The sequence below is a fragment of the Oncorhynchus keta genome, chromosome 20, assembly GCF_023373465.1.
Source record: "Oncorhynchus keta strain PuntledgeMale-10-30-2019 chromosome 20, Oket_V2, whole genome shotgun sequence".
Lineage (NCBI taxonomy): Eukaryota > Metazoa > Chordata > Actinopteri > Salmoniformes > Salmonidae > Oncorhynchus > Oncorhynchus keta.
The window spans coordinates 46,786,525-46,801,524 of NC_068440.1; the positions used below are offsets into that span (position 1 = coordinate 46,786,525).

The following is a 15,000-nucleotide window of genomic DNA, read 5'->3' on the forward strand; positions in this document are numbered from 1 at the left end:
TCTCCTGTGGGTGGTGTCTGACTCCTCTCCTTCTCCTGTGGGTGGTGTCTGTCTCCTCTCCTTCTCCCGTGGGTGGTGTCTGTCTCGTCTCCTTCTCCTGTGGGTGGTGTCTGTCTCCTCTCCTTCTCCTGTGGGTGGTGTCTGTCTCCTCTCCTTCTCCTGTGGGTGGTGTCTGTCTCCTCCTGTGGGTGGTGTCTGTCTCCTCTCCTTCTCCTGTGGGTGGTGTCTGTCTCCTCTCCTTCTCCTGTGGGTGGTGTCTGTCTCCTCTCCTCCTGTGGGTGGTGTCTGTCTCCTCTCCTTCTCCTGTGGGTGGTGTCTGTCTCCTCTCCTTCTCCTGTGGGTGGTGTCTGTCTCCTCTCCTTCTCCCGTGGGTGGTGTCTGACTCCGCTCCTTCTCCCGTGGGTGGTGTCTGTCTCCTTTCCTCCTCATGTGGGTGGTGTCTGTCTCCTTCTCCTGTGGGTGGTGTCTGTCTCCTCTCCTCCTCATGTGGGTGGTGTCTGTCTCCTCTCCTTCTCCTGTGGGTGGTGTCTGTCTCCTCTCCTCCTCCTGTGGGTGGTGTCTGTCTCCTCTCCTTCTCATGTGGGTGGTGTCTGTCTCCTCTCCTTCTCCTGTGGGTGGTGTCTGTCTCCTCTCCTTCTCCTGTGGGTGGTGTCTGTCTCCTCTCCTTCTCCTGTGGGTGGTGTCTGTCTCCTCTCCTTCTCCTGTGGGTGGTGTCTGTCTCCTCTCCTTCTCATGTGGGTGGTGTCTGTCTCCTTCTCCTGTGGGTGGTGTCTGTCTCCTTCTCCTGTGGGTGGTGTCTGTCTCCTTCTCCTGTGGGTGGTGTCTGTCTCCTCTCCTCCTCATGTGGGTGGTGTCTGTCTCCTCTCCTTCTCCTGTGGGTGGTGTCTGTCTCCTCTCCTTCTCCTGTGGGTGGTGTCTGTCTCCTCTCCTTCTCCTGTGGGTGGTGTCTGTCTCCTCTCCTTCTCCTGTGGGTGGTGTCTGTCTCCTCTCCTTCTCCTGTGGGTGGTGTCTGTCTCCTCTCCTTCTCCCGTGGGTGGTGTCTGACTCCTCTCCTTCTCCTGTGGGTGGTGTCTGTCTCCTCTCCTTCTCCTGTGGGTGGTGTCTGTCTCCTCTCCTCCTCCTGTGGGTGGTGTCTGTCTCCTCTCCTTCTCATGTGGGTGGTGTCTGTCTCGTCTCCTTCTCCTGTGGGTGGTGTCTGTCTCGTCTCCTTCTCCTGTGGGTGGTGTCTGTCTCCTCTCCTCCTGTGGGTGGTGTCTGTCTCCTCTCCTTCTCCTGTGGGTGGTGTCTGACTCCTCTCCTCCTGTGGGTGGTGTCTGTCTCCTCTCCTTCTCCTGTGGGTGGTGTCTGACTCCTCTCCTTCTCCTGTGGGTGGTGTCTGTCTCCTCTCCTTCTCCTGTGGGTGGTGTCTGTCTCCTCTCCTTCTCCTGTGGGTGGTGTCTGTCTCCTCTCCTCCTGTGGGTGGTGTCTGTCTCCTCTCCTTCTCCTGTGGGTGGTGTCTGACTCCTCTCCTTCTCCTGTGGGTGGTGTCTGTCTCCTCTCCTTCTCCTGTGGGTGGTGTCTGACTCCTCTCCTTCTCCTGTGGGTGGTGTCTGTCTCCTCTCCTCCTCATGTGGGTGGTGTCTGTCTCCTTTCCTCCTCATGTGGGTGGTGTCTGTCTCCTTTCCTCCTCATGTGGGTGGTGTCTGTCTCCTTCTCCTGTGGGTGGTGTCTGTCTCCTCTCCTCCTCATGTGGGTGGTGTCTGTCTCCTTTCCTCCTGTGGGTGGTAGGTGGTGTCTGTGTCTTCCTGTGGGTGGTGGGTGGTGTCTGTCTCCTCCTATGGGTGGTGGGTGGTGTCTATCTCCTCTCCTCCTCCTGTGTGTGGTCGGTGGTGTCTGTGTCTCCTCCTGTGGGTGGTAGGTGGTGTCCATGTCTCCTCCTGTGGGTTGTAGTGGGTGTCTGTGTCTCCTCCTGTGGGTGGTATGTGGGGTCTGTCTCCTCCTGTGGGTGGTAGGGGGTGGCTGTGTCTCCTCCTGTGGGTGGTGGGTGGTGTCTGTCTCCTCCTCCTATGGGTGGTGGGTGGTGTCTATCTCCTCTCCTCCTCCTGTGTGTGGTCGGTGGTGTCTGTGTCTCCTCCTGTGGGTGGTAGGTGGTGTCCATGTCTCCTCCTGTGGGTGGTATGTGGGGTCTGTCTCCTCCTGTGGGTGGTGTCTGTCTCCTCTCCTTGTTCAGAGGAACAGTGGGTTAACTGCCTTGTTCAGGGGAACAGTGGGTTAACTGCCTTGCTCAGGGGAACAGTGGGTTAACTGCCTTGTTCAGGGGAACAGTGGGTTAACTGCCTTGTTCAGGGGAACAGTGGGTTAACTGCCTTGCTCAGGGGAACAGTGGGTTAACTGCCTTGTTCAGGGGAACAGTGGGTTAACTGCCTTGCTCAGGGGAACAGTGGGTTAACTGCCTTGCTCAGGGGAACAGTGGGTTAACTGCCTTGTTCAGGGGAACAGTGGGTTAACTGCCTTGCTCAGGGGAACAGTGGGTTAACTGCCTTGTTCAGGGGAACAGTGGGTTAACTGCCTTGCTCAGGGGAACAGTGGGTTAACTGCCTTGTTCAGGGGAACAGTGGGTTAACTGCCTTGCTCAGGGGAACAGTGAGTTAACTGCCTTGTTCAGGGGAACAGTGGGTTAACTGCCTTGCTCAGGGGAACAGTGGGTTAACTGCCTTGTTCAGGGGAACAGTGGGTTAACTGCCTTGTTCAGGGGAACAGTGGGTTAACTGCCTTGCTCAGGGGAACAGTGGGTTAACTGCCTTGCTCAGGGGAACAGTGGGAACAGTGGGTTAACTGCCTTGTTCAGGGGAACAGTGGGTTAACTGCCTTGCTCAGGGGAACAGTGGGTTAACTGCCTTGTTCAGGGGAACAGTGGGTTAACTGGTCTAGGAACAGTGGGTTAACTGCCTTGTTCAGGGGCAGAACCACAGATTTTTATCTTGTCAGCTCGGGGATTCGATCCAGCAACCTTTCGGTTACTGTTCTCTTGATAAGTGTGTGAATTGGACAATTTTCCTGTCAAAATGTAAATGTAAGGAGGACTTTTGAGTTGTCAGGGAAAATGTATGGAGATAAAAGTACATTATTTTCTTTAGGAATGTAGTGAAGTAAAAGTGGATGATGGCAAAAATATACAGTGAAGTGCACCATATATATATATATATATAATATAACCACAATTTCCCTTCCCCATGATGCCATCTATTTAGTGAAGTGCACCATATATATATATATAATATAACCACGATTTCCCTTCCCCATGATGCCATCTATTTAGTGAAGTGCACCATATATATATATATAATATAACCATAATTTCCCTTCCTCATGATGCCATCTATTTAGTGAAGTGCACCATATACAGTGCCTTGCGAAAGTATTCGGCCCCCTTGAACTTTGCGACCTTTTGCCACATTTCAGGCTTCAAACATAAAGATATAAAACTGTATTTTTTTGTGAAGAATCAACAACAAGTGGGACACAATCATGAAGTGGAACGACATTTATTGGATATTTCAAACTTTTTTAACAAATCAAAAACTGAAAAATTGGGCGTGCAAAATTATGTGTGTTGTCCACAGTGTGTTGTCCATAGTGTGGGTTGTCCATAGTGTGTGTTGTCCATAGTGTGTTGTCCACAGTGTGTTGTCCATAGTGTGTGTTGTCCACAGTGTGTTGTCCACAGTGTGTTGTCCATAGTGTGTGTTGTCCACAGTGTGTTGTCCACAGTGTGTTGTCCATAGTGTGTGTTGTCCATAGTGTGTTGTCCATAGTGTGTGTTGTCCATAGTGTGTTGTCCATAGTGTGGGTTGTCCATAGTGTGTGTTGTCCATAGTGTGTTGTCCACAGTGTGTTGTCCATAGTGTGTGTTGTCCACAGTGTGTTGTCCACAGTGTGTTGTCCATAGTGTGTGTTGTCCACAGTGTGTTGTCCACAGTGTGTTGTCCATAGTGTGTGTTGTCCACAGTGTGTTGTCCACAGTGTGTTGTCCATAGTGTGTGTTGTCCACAGTGTGTTGTCTATAGTGTGTTGTCCACCGTGTGTTGTCCACAGTGTGTTGTCCATAGTGTGTGTTGTCCACAGTGTGTTGTCCATAGTGTGTTGTCCACAGTGTGTTGTCCATAGTGTGTGTTCTCCACAGTGTGTTGTCCATAGTGTGTTGTCCACAGTGTGTTGTCCACAGTGTGTTGTCCACAGTGTGTGTTGTCCACAGTGTGTTGTCCACAGTGTGTGTTGTCCACAGTGTGTTGTCCATAGTGTGTTGTCCACAGTGTGTTGTCCATAGTGTGTTGTCCACAGTGTGTGTTGTCCACAGTGTGTTGTCCACAGTGTGTTGTCCATAGTGTGTTGTCCATAGTGTGTGTTGTCCACAGTGTGTTGTCCACAGTGTGTTATCCATAGTGTGTTGTCCACAGTGTGTTGTCCACAGTGTGTGTTGTCCACAGTGTGTTGTCCATAGTGTGTGTTCTCCACAGTGTGTTGTCCATAGTGTGTTGTCCACAGTGTGTTGTCCACAGTGTGTTGTCCACAGTGTGTGTTGTCCACAGTGTGTTGTCCACAGTGTGTGTTGTCCACAGTGTGTTGTCCACAGTGTGTTGTCCACAGTGTGTGTTGTCCACAGTGTGTTGTCCACAGTGTGTTGTCCACAGTGTGTGTTGTCCACAGTGTGTTGTCCACAGTGTGTTGTCCACAGTGTGTGTTGTCCACAGTGTGTTGTCCACAGTGTGTTGTCCACAGTGTGTGTTGTCCACAGTGTGTTGTCCACAGTGTGTTGTCCACAGTGTGTGTTGTCCACAGTGTGTTGTCCACAGTGTGTTGTCCATAGTGTGTTGTCCATAGTGTGTTGTCCACAGTGTGTTGTCCACAGTGTGTTGTCTATAGTGTGTTGTCCATAGTGTGTTGTCCATAGTGTGTTGTCCACAGTGTGTTGTCCATAGTGTGTTGTCCATAGTGTGTTGTCCATAGTGTGTTGTCCATAGTGTGTTGTCCATAGTGTGTGTTGTCCACAGTGTGTTGTCCATAGTGTGTTGTCCACAGTGTGTTGTAAACAGTGTGTGTTGTCCACAGTGTGTGTTGTCCACAGTGTGTTGTCCATAGTGTGTTGTCCATAGTGTGTTGTCCATAGTGTGTTGTCCATAGTGTGTTGTCCATAGTGTGTTGTCCATAGTGTGTGTTGTCCACAGTGTGTTGTCCATAGTGTGTTGTCCATAGTGTGTGTTGTCCACAGTGTGTTGTCCATAGTGTGTTGTCCATAGTGTGTTGTCCATAGTGTGTTGTCCACAGTGTGTTGTCCATAGTGTGTGTTGTCCACAGTGTGTTGTCCATAGTGTGTTGTCCATAGTGTGTTGTCCATAGTGTGTTGTCCACAGTGTGTTGTCCACAGTGTGTTGTCCATAGTGTGTTGTCCACAGTGTGTTTTCCACAGTGTGTTGTCCACAGTGTATGTTGTCCATAGTGTGTTGTCCATAGTGTGTTGTCCATAGTGTGTTGTCCATAGTGTGTTGTCCATAGTGTGTTGTCCACAGTGTGTTGTCCATAGTGTGTTGTCCATAGTGTGTTGTCCATAGTGTGTTGTCCATAGTGTGTGTTGTCCACCGTGTGTTGTCCACAGTGTGTTGTCTATAGTGTGTTGTCCACAGTGTGTTGTCCACAGTGTGTTGTCCACAGTGTGTTGTCCACAGTGTGTGTTGTCCACAGTGTGTTGTCCACAGTGTGTTGTCCATAGTGTGTTGTCCACAGTGTGTTGTCCATAGTGTGTTGTCCATAGTGTGTTGTCCATAGTGTGTTGTCCACAGTGTGTTGTCCATAGTGTGTTGTCCACAGTGTGTTGTCTATAGTGTGTTGTCCATAGTTCGTTGTCCACAGTGTGTTGTCCATAGTGTGTTGTCCACAGTGTGTTGTCCATAGTGTGTTGTCCATAGTGTGTTGTCCACACTGTGTGTTGTCCACAGTGTGTTGTCCATAGTGTGTTGTCCACAGTGTGTGTTGTCCACAGTGTGTGTTGTCCATAGTGTGTTGTCCACAGTGTGTTGTCCACAGTGTGTGTTGTCCACAGTGTGTGTTGTCCATAGTGTGTTGTCCACAGTGTGTTGTCCCGAGTGTGTTGTCCACAGTGTGTGTTGTCCATAGTGTGTTGTCCACAGTGTGTGTTGTCCATAGTGTGTTGTCCACAGTGTGTGTTGTCCACAGTGTGTGTTGTCCATAGTGTGTTGTCCACAGTGTGTTGTCCACAGTGTGTTGTCCACAGTGTGTGTTGTCCATAGTGTTTTGTCCACAGTGTGTTGTCCACAGTGTGTGTTGTCCACAGTGTGTTGTCCATAGTGTGTTGTCCATAGTGTGTTGTCCACAGTGTGTTGTCCACAGTGTGTGTTGTCCATAGTGTGTTGTCCACAGTGTGCTGTCCACAGTGTGTGTTGTCTATAGTGTGTTGTCCACAGTGTGTTGTCCACAGTGTGTTGTCCACAGTGTGTTGTCCATAGTGTGTTGTCCATAGTGTGTTGTCCATAGTGTGTTGTCCACAGTGTGTTGTCCACAGTGTGTTGTCCACAGTGTGTTGTCCACAGTGTGTGTTGTCCACAGTGTGTTGTCCACAGTGTGTTGTCCACAGTGTGTGTTGTCCACAGTGTGTTGTCCACAGTGTGTTGTCCACAGTGTGTTGTCCATAGTGTGTTGTCCATAGTGCGTTGTCCACAGTGTGTGTTGTCCACAGTGTGTTGTCCACCGTGTGTTGTCCATAGTGTGTTGTCCATAGTGTGTTGTCCACAGTGTGTTGTCCACAGTGTGTTGTCCATGTGTGTTGTCCACAGTGTGTTGTCCACAGTGTGTTGTCTATAGTGTGTTGTCCACAGTGTGTTGTCCACAGTGTGTTGTCCACAGTGTGTTGTCCACAGTGTGTTGTCCACAGTGTGTGTTGTCCACAGTGTGTTGTCCACAGTGTGTGTTGTCCATAGTGTGTTGTCCACAGTGTGTTGTCCATAGTGTGTTGTCCACAGTGTGTTGTCCATAGTGTGTTGTCCACAGTGTGTTGTCCATAGTGTGTTGTCCACAGTGTGTTGTCCATAGTGTGTTGTCCACAGTGTGTTGTCCATAGTGTGTGTTCTCCACAGTGTGTTGTCCATAGTGTGTTGTCCACAGTGTGTTGTCCATAGTGTGTTGTCCACAGTGTTTGTTGTCCACAGTGTGTTGTCCATAGTGTGTGTTGTCCATAGTGTGTTGTCCACAGTGTGTTCTCCACAGTGTGTTGTCTACAGTGTGTTGTCCACAGTGTGTTGTCCACAGTGTGTTCTCCACAGTGTGTTGTCCACAGTGTGTTGTCCATAGTGTGTTGTCCACAGTGTGTTGTCCACAGTGTGTTGTCCATAGTGTGTGTTGTCCATAGTGTGTTGTCCACAGTGTGTTCTCCACAGTGTGTTGTCCACAGTGTGTTGTCCACAGTGTTTGTTGTCCACAGTGTGTTGTCTATAGTGTGTTGTCCACAGTGTGTTGTCCATAGTGTGTGTTGTCCATAGTGTGTTGTCCACAGTGTGTTGTCCATAGTGTGTTGTCCACAGTGTGTTGTCCATAGTGTGTGTTGTCCACAGTGTGTTGTCCACAGTGTGTTGTCCATAGTGTGTTGTCCATAGTGTGTTGTCCACAGTGTGTTGTCCATAGTGTGTTGTCCATAGTGTGTTGTCCACAGTGTGTTGTCCACAGTGTGTTGTCCACAGTGTGTTGTCCATAGTGTGTTGTCCACAGTGTGTGTTGTCCACAGTGTGTTGTCCACAGTGTGTTGTCCATAGTGTGTTGTCCACAGTGTGTTGTCCACAGTGTGTTGTCCATAGTGTGTGTTGTCCACAGTGTGTTGTCCATAGTGTGTTGTCCATAGTGTGTTGTCCATAGTGTGTTGTCCATAGTGTGTGTTGTCCACAGTGTGTTGTCCACAGTGTGTTGTCCATAGTGTGTTGTCCATAGTGTGTGTTGTCCACAGTGTGTTGTCCATAGTGTGTGTTGTCCACAGTGTGTTGTCCATAGTGTGTTGTCCACAGTGTGTGTTGTCCACAGTGTGTTGTCCACAGTGTGTTCTCCACAGTGTGTGGGTATTTTAAGCACTGTGTTCTTACTACTCTGTCAGCCTGCATGCAGTATGTGGGCCTGCCTGGGAACAGCAGGTCGTAAGCCCCTAATTTACATAGGATTGGTTCATTTCCACTCTCCAGGGGATCCAGTGTCATAGGATTGGTTACTATGCAGGGGATCTAGTGTCATAGGATTGGTTACTATGCAGGGGATCCAGTGTCATAGGATTGGTTACTATGCAGGGGATCCAGTGTCATAGGATTGGTTACTATGCAGGGGATCCACCCCTTCAACAGCTGAAAGCAGCATCGGTTGTTGAGGCAAAGATGGAGGCACTCAGTCTGTAAAGATTGATAGAGAAATTGGTCACTGTATGTTTGTTGTGCTGTCTCTTCCCTGGGTTGTACTGTCTCTTCCCTGGGTTGTACTGTCTCTTCCCTGGGATGTACTGTCTCTTCCCTGGGATGTACTGTCTCTTCCCTGGGTTGTACTGTCTCTTCTCTGGGTTGTACTGTCTCTTCCCCAGGTTGTACTGTCTCTTCCCCAGGTTGTACTGTCTCTTCCCTGGGGTGTACTGTCTCTTCCCTGGGTTGTACTGTCTCTTCCCTGGGGTGTACTGTCTCTTCCCTGGGTTGTACTGTCTCTTCCCTGGGGTGTACTGTCTCTTCCCGGGTTGTACTGTCTCTTCCCTGGGTTGTACTGTCTCTTCCCTGGGTTGTACTGTCTCTTCCCTGGGTTGTACTGTCTCTTCCCTGGGTTGTACTGTCTCTTCCCTGGGTTGTACTGTCTCTTCCCTGGGGTGTACTGTCTCTTCCCTGGGTTATACTGTCTCTTCCCTGGGTTGTACTGTCTCTTCCTGGGTTGTACTGTCTCTTCCCTGGGTTGTACTGTCTCTTCCCTGGGTTGTACTGTCTCTTCCCTGGGTTATACTGTCTCTTCCCTGGGTTGTACTGTCTCTTCCCTGGGTTGTACTGTCTCTTCCCTGGGTTGTACTGTCTCTTCCCTGGGTTGTACTGTCTCTTCCCCAGGTTGTACTGTCTCTTCCCTGGGTTGTACTGTCTCTTCCCCGGGTTGTACTGTCTCTTCCCCAGGTTGTACTGTCTCTTCCCTGGGTTGTACTGTCTCTTCCCCAGGTTGTACTGTCTCTTCCCTGGGGTGTACTGTCTCTTCCCCGGGTTGTACTGTCTCTTCCCTGGGGTGTACTGTCTCTTCCCTGGGTTGTACTGTCTCTTCCCCAGGTTGTACTGTCTCTTCCCCAGGTTGTACTGTCTCTTCCCCGGGTTGTACTGTCTCTTCCCTGGGTTGTACTGTCTCTTCCCCAGGTTGTACTGTCTCTTCTCTGGGGTGTACTGTCTCTTCCCTGGGTTGTACTGTCTCTTCCCTGGGTTATACTGTCTCTTCCTTGTTTTGTGTTGTCTCTTCCCTGGGTTGTACTGTCTCTTCCCTGGGTTGTACTGTCTCTTCCCTGGGGTGTACTGTCTCTTCCCTGGGTTGTACTGTCTCTTCCCTGGGTTGTACTGTCTCTTCCCTGGGTTGTACTGTCTCTTCCCTGGGTTGTACTGTCTCTTCTCTGGGTTGTACTGTCTCTTCCCTGGGTTGTACTGTCTCTTCCCTGGGTTGTACTGTCTCTTCCCTGGGTTGTACTGTCTCTTCCCTGGGTTGTACTGTCTCTTCCCTGGGTTGTACTGTCTCTTCTCTGGGGTGTACTGTCTCTTCCCTGGGTTGTACTGTCTCTTCCCTGGGTTGTACTGTCTCTTCCCTGGGTTGTACTGTCTCTTCCCTGGGTTGTACTGTCTCTTCCCTGGGGTGTACTGTCTCTTCCCTGGGTTGTACTGTCTCTTCCCTGGGTTATACTGTCTCTTCCCCAGGTTGTACTGTCTCTTCCCTGGGTTGTACTGTCTCTTCCCTGGGTTGTACTGTCTCTTCCCTGGGGTGTACTGTCTCTTCCCTGGGTTGTACTGTCTCTTCCCTGGGTTATACTGTCTCTTCCCCAGGTTGTACTGTCTCTTCCCTGGGTTGTACTGTCTCTTCCCTGGGTTGTACTGTCTCTTCCCTGGGTTGTACTGTCTCTTCCCTGGGTTGTACTGTCTCTTCTCTGGGGTGTACTGTCTCTTCCCTGGGTTGTACTGTCTCTTCCCTGGGTTATACTGTCTCTTCCCCGGGTTGTACTGTCTCTTCCCTGGGGTGTACTGTCTCTTCCCTGGGTTGTACTGTCCCTTCCCTGGGTTGTACTGTCTCTTCCCTGGGTTATACTGTCTCTTCCCCGGGTTGTACTGTCCCTTCCCTGGGTTGTACTGTCTCTTCCCTGGGTTATACTGTCTCTTCCCCGGGTTGTACTGTCTCTTCCCTGGGGTGTACTGTCTCTTCCCTGGGTTGTACTGTCCCTTCCCTGGGTTGTACTGTCTCTTCCCTGGGTTGTACTGTCTCTTCCCTGGGTTGTAATGTCTCTTCCCTGGGTTGTACTGTCTCTTCCCCAGGTTGTACTGTCTCTTCCCCAGGTTGTACTGTCTCTTCCCTGGGTTGTACTGTCTCTTCCCTGGGTTATACTGTCTCTTCCCCGGGTTGTACTGTCCCTTCCCTGGGTTGTACTGTCTCTTCCCTGGGTTATACTGTCTCTTCCCCGGGTTGTACTGTCTCTTCCCTGGGTTGTACTGTCTCTTCCCTGGGTTGTACTGTCTCTCCCCTGGGTTGTACTGTCTCTTCCCTGGGTTGTACTGTCTCTCCCCTGGGTTGTACTGTCTCTTCCCTGGGGTGTACTGTCTCTTCTCTGGGGTGTACTGTCTCTTCCCTGGGTTGTGCTGTCTCTTCCCTGGGTTGTACTGTCTCTTCCCTGGGTTGTACTGTCTCTTCCCTGGGTTGTACTGTCTCTTCCCCAGGTTGTACTGTCTCTTCCCTGGGTTATACTGTCTCTTCCCTGGGTTGTACTGTCTCTTCCCTGGGTTGTACTGTCTCTTCCCTGGGTTGTACTGTCTCTTCCCTGGGTTATACTGTCTCTTCTCTGGGTTGTGCTGTCTCTTCCCTGGGTTGTACTGTCTCTTCCCTGGGTTGTACTGTCTCTTCTCTGGGTTGTACTGTCTCTTCTCTGGGTTGTGCTGTCTCTTCCCTGGGTTGTACTGTCTCTTCCCTGGGTTGTACTGTCTCTTCCCTGGGTTGTACTGTCTCTTCCCTGGGTTGTACTGTCTCTTCTCTGGGTTGTACTGTCTCTTCCCTGGGTTATACTGTCTCTTCCCTGGGTTGTACTGTCTCTTCTCTGGGTTGTACTGTCTCTTCCCTGGGTTGTACTGTCTCTTCCCTGGGTTATACTGTCTCTTCTCTGGGTTGTGCTGTCTCTTCCCTGGGTTGTACTGTCTCTTCCCTGGGTTGTACTGTCTCTTCTCTGGGTTGTACTGTCTCTTCTCTGGGTTGTGCTGTCTCTTCCCTGGGTTGTACTGTCTCTTCCCTGGGTTGTACTGTCTCTTCCCTGGGTTGTACTGTCTCTTCCCTGGGTTGTACTGTCTCTTCCCTGGGTTGTACTGTCTCTTCTCTGGGGTGTACTGTCTCTTCCCTGGGTTGTACTGTCTCTTCCCTGGGTTGTACTGTCTCTTCTCTGGGGTGTACTGTCTCTTCCCTGGGTTGTACTGTCTCTTCCCTGGGTTGTACTGTCTCTTCTCTGGGGTGTACTGTCTCTTCCCTGGGTTATACTGTCTCTTCTCTGGGGTGTACTGTCTCTTCCCTGGGTTATACTGTCTCTTCCCTGGGGTGGACTGTCTCTTCTCTGGGGTGTACTGTCTCTTCTCTGGGTTACCAGATCATCAGCAAACAGTAGATATTTGACTTCAGATTCTAGTAGGGTGAGGCCGGGTGCTGCAGACTGTTCTAGTGCCCGCGCCAATTCGTTGATATATATGTTGAAGAGGATGGGGCTTAAGCTGCATCCCTGTCTCACCCCACGGCCCTGTGGGAAGAAATGTGTGTTACTTTGCCAATTTTTACAGCACACTTGTTGTTTGTGTACATGGATTTTATAATGTCGTATGTTTCACCCCCAACACCACTTTCCATCATTTTGTATATTATACCCTCATGCCAAATTGAGTCGAAGGCTTTTTTGAAATCAACAAAGCATGAGAAGACTTTGCCTTCATTTTGGTTTGTTTGGTTGTCAATTAGGGTGTGCAGGGTGAATACGTGGTCTGTTGTACGGTAATTAGGAAAAAAGCCAATTTAACATTTGCTCAGAAGATTGTTTTCATTGAGGAAATATACGAGTCTGCTGTTAATGATAATGCAGAGGATTTTCCCAAGGTTTGTCTCCACTTTTGTGGATTGGGGTGATCAGTCCTTGGTTCCAAATAGTGGAGAAGATCCCAGAGCTGAGGATGATGTTAAAAAGTTTTAGTATAGCCATTTGGAATTTATTGTCTGTATATTTGATCATTTCATTAAGGATACCATCAACACCACACACCCATACCTTTAACAGAATCATTTTCATCAACACTCGCTGATTTGCGGGGCGCCATAATTCGAATTAAATTACTAAAAATATAAAATTTTCATGAAATCACAAGTGCAATATAACAAAACACAGTTTAGCTTGTTGTTAATACACCTGGCGTGTCAGATTTCAATAAAGCCTTTCGGCAAAAGCATAACAAGCGTTTATGTAAGAACATCACTCTCAGTAGACAAAATATTACAAACACTGGCAGCCAAGTAGATTGGTCACGAAAGTCAGAAAAGCAATAGATTAAATCGCTTACCTTTGATGATCTTCGGTTGTTTGCACTCACGAGACTCCCAGTTACACAATAAATGTTCCTTTTGTTCCATAAAGATTATTTTTAGATCCAAAATACCTCCATTTGTTTGGCGCGTTATGTTCAGAAATCCACAGCAAAGAGCGGTCACGACAACGCAGACGAAAGTTCCAAATAGTATCCGTAATGTCCACAGAAACATGTCAAACGTGTTTAATAATCAATCCTCAGGTTGCTTTTAAAATATATAATCGATAATATATCAACCGGGAGAGACAATGGCTGCCCCACTCTGTTGCACAAGCAAATCTCTCTGAACACCCTGCTATCCACTGACGCGATGTTAATTTTCTCTCTCATTTTTCAAAATAAAAGCCTGAAACTATGTCTAAAGACTGTTGACACCTCGAGGAAGCCATAGGGAAAGGAATCTGGTTGATATCCCTTTAAATGGAGGCAAGGCATCCAGTGGAACAGAGAGCTTTCAGGGAAAACAGCACTTCCTGGTTTGATTTTCCTCAGGTTTTCGCCTGCAATATCAGTTCTGTTATACTCACAGACAATATTTTGACAGTTTTGGAAACTTTAGAGTGTTTTCTATCCCATTCGGACAATTATATGCATGTTCTAGTTTCTGTGCCTGAGAAATAGGCTGTTTCAAATGGGTTCGTTTTTTTTGTTGCCAAAAACGAAAATCCTGCCCCCTACACTCAAGAAGTTAATAGTTGATTCTAAGATTTGTATTTGTGTGTATTTGATCATGTATATGTTTTTGCTCTTTATTCTTTGTTATAGAGCCAGAAAGATTGGAGAAGTGGTTTACCCAGACATCTCCATACGTCTCCATTTTGGATAGATAATTATTTGTGTTGTTGTTTGTTTAGTGTTTTCCAATTGTCCCAGAAGTGGTTAGAGTCTATGGATTCTTCAATTACATTGAGCTGATTTCTGACGTGCTGTTCCTTCTTTTCCCGTAGTGTATTTCTGTATTGTTTTAGTGATTCACCGTAGTGAAGGCGTAGACTCAGGTTTTCTGGGTCTTTATGTTTTTGGTTGGACAGGTTTCTCAATTTCTTTCTTAGATTTTTGCATTCTTCATCAAACCATTTGTCATTGTTCATTTTCTTTGGTTTTCTATTTGAGATTTTTGATTTGATAGTGAAGCTGAGAGGTCAAATATACTGTTTACATTTTAACAATTACAGTGAAACATTTAGTCCAGTAAATTGTCTAAAAGTGATTGAATTTGTTGTTGCCTAATTGTTTTTTGGTAGGTTTCCAAACTACATTCCTTCCATCAATAGCATTTCTTAATGTTACTCAGTTCCTTTGGCTTTGATGACTCATGATTGAGTATTGCTCTGTTTAAGTAGACTGTGATTTTGCTGTGGTCTGATAGGGGTGTCAGTGGACTGACTGTGAACACTCTGAGAGACTCTGGGTTGAGGTCAGTGATAAAGTAGTCTACAGTACTACTGCCAAGAGGTGTACCTACCATAGGAGTCCCCTCGAAGCCTACCGTTGACTATGTACATACCCAGCGTGCGACAGAGCTGCAGGAGTTGTGACCCGTTTTTGTTGGTTATGTTGTCATAGTTGTGCCTAGGGGGGCATATGGGGGAGGGAATGCTGTCACCTCCAGGTAGGTGTTTGTCCCCCTGTGTGCTGAGGGTATCAGGTTCTTGTCCGGTTCTGGCATTTAGGTCGTTGAGATAATTTACTTTTGAATTTCAAGCAAAATGTAAAATGTTCCTGTTTTGACTATTTTAATAGAGTGGGTTAGGTCTGCTCTATACCACATTAGCATACCCCTGTCACGTTCTGACCTTTATTTCCTTTGTTTTGTATTTATTTAGTATGGTCAGGGGCGTGAGTTGGGTGGGCAGTCTATGTTTGTTTTTCTATGTTTTGGGGGTATTTCTATGTTTCGGCCTGGTATGGTTCTCAATGAGAGGCAGGTGTCATTAGTTGTCTCTGATTGAGAATCATACTTAGGTAGCCTGGGTTTCACTGTGTGTTTGTGGGTGATTGTTCCAGTCTCTTCGTGTTTTGCACCAGATAGTTTTTGGTTTTCCACGTTTATTGTTTTTGTTAGTTTATTCATGTCTAGTGTCTTTATTAAAGTACCATGAATAACAACCACTCTGCATTTTGGTCCGCCTCTACTTCACCTAAAGAAAACCCG

At 48.0% G+C, this 15,000-nt stretch overlaps 1 protein-coding gene across 1 annotated transcript in view; it reads left to right on the forward strand.

Annotated features, from left to right (window-relative positions):
• Window positions 1–15,000, forward strand: part of LOC118381113 (FH1/FH2 domain-containing protein 3-like) — a 190,649-nt gene that overhangs the window by 11,856 nt on the left and 163,793 nt on the right. The gene's annotated exons all lie outside the window — the stretch shown is intronic.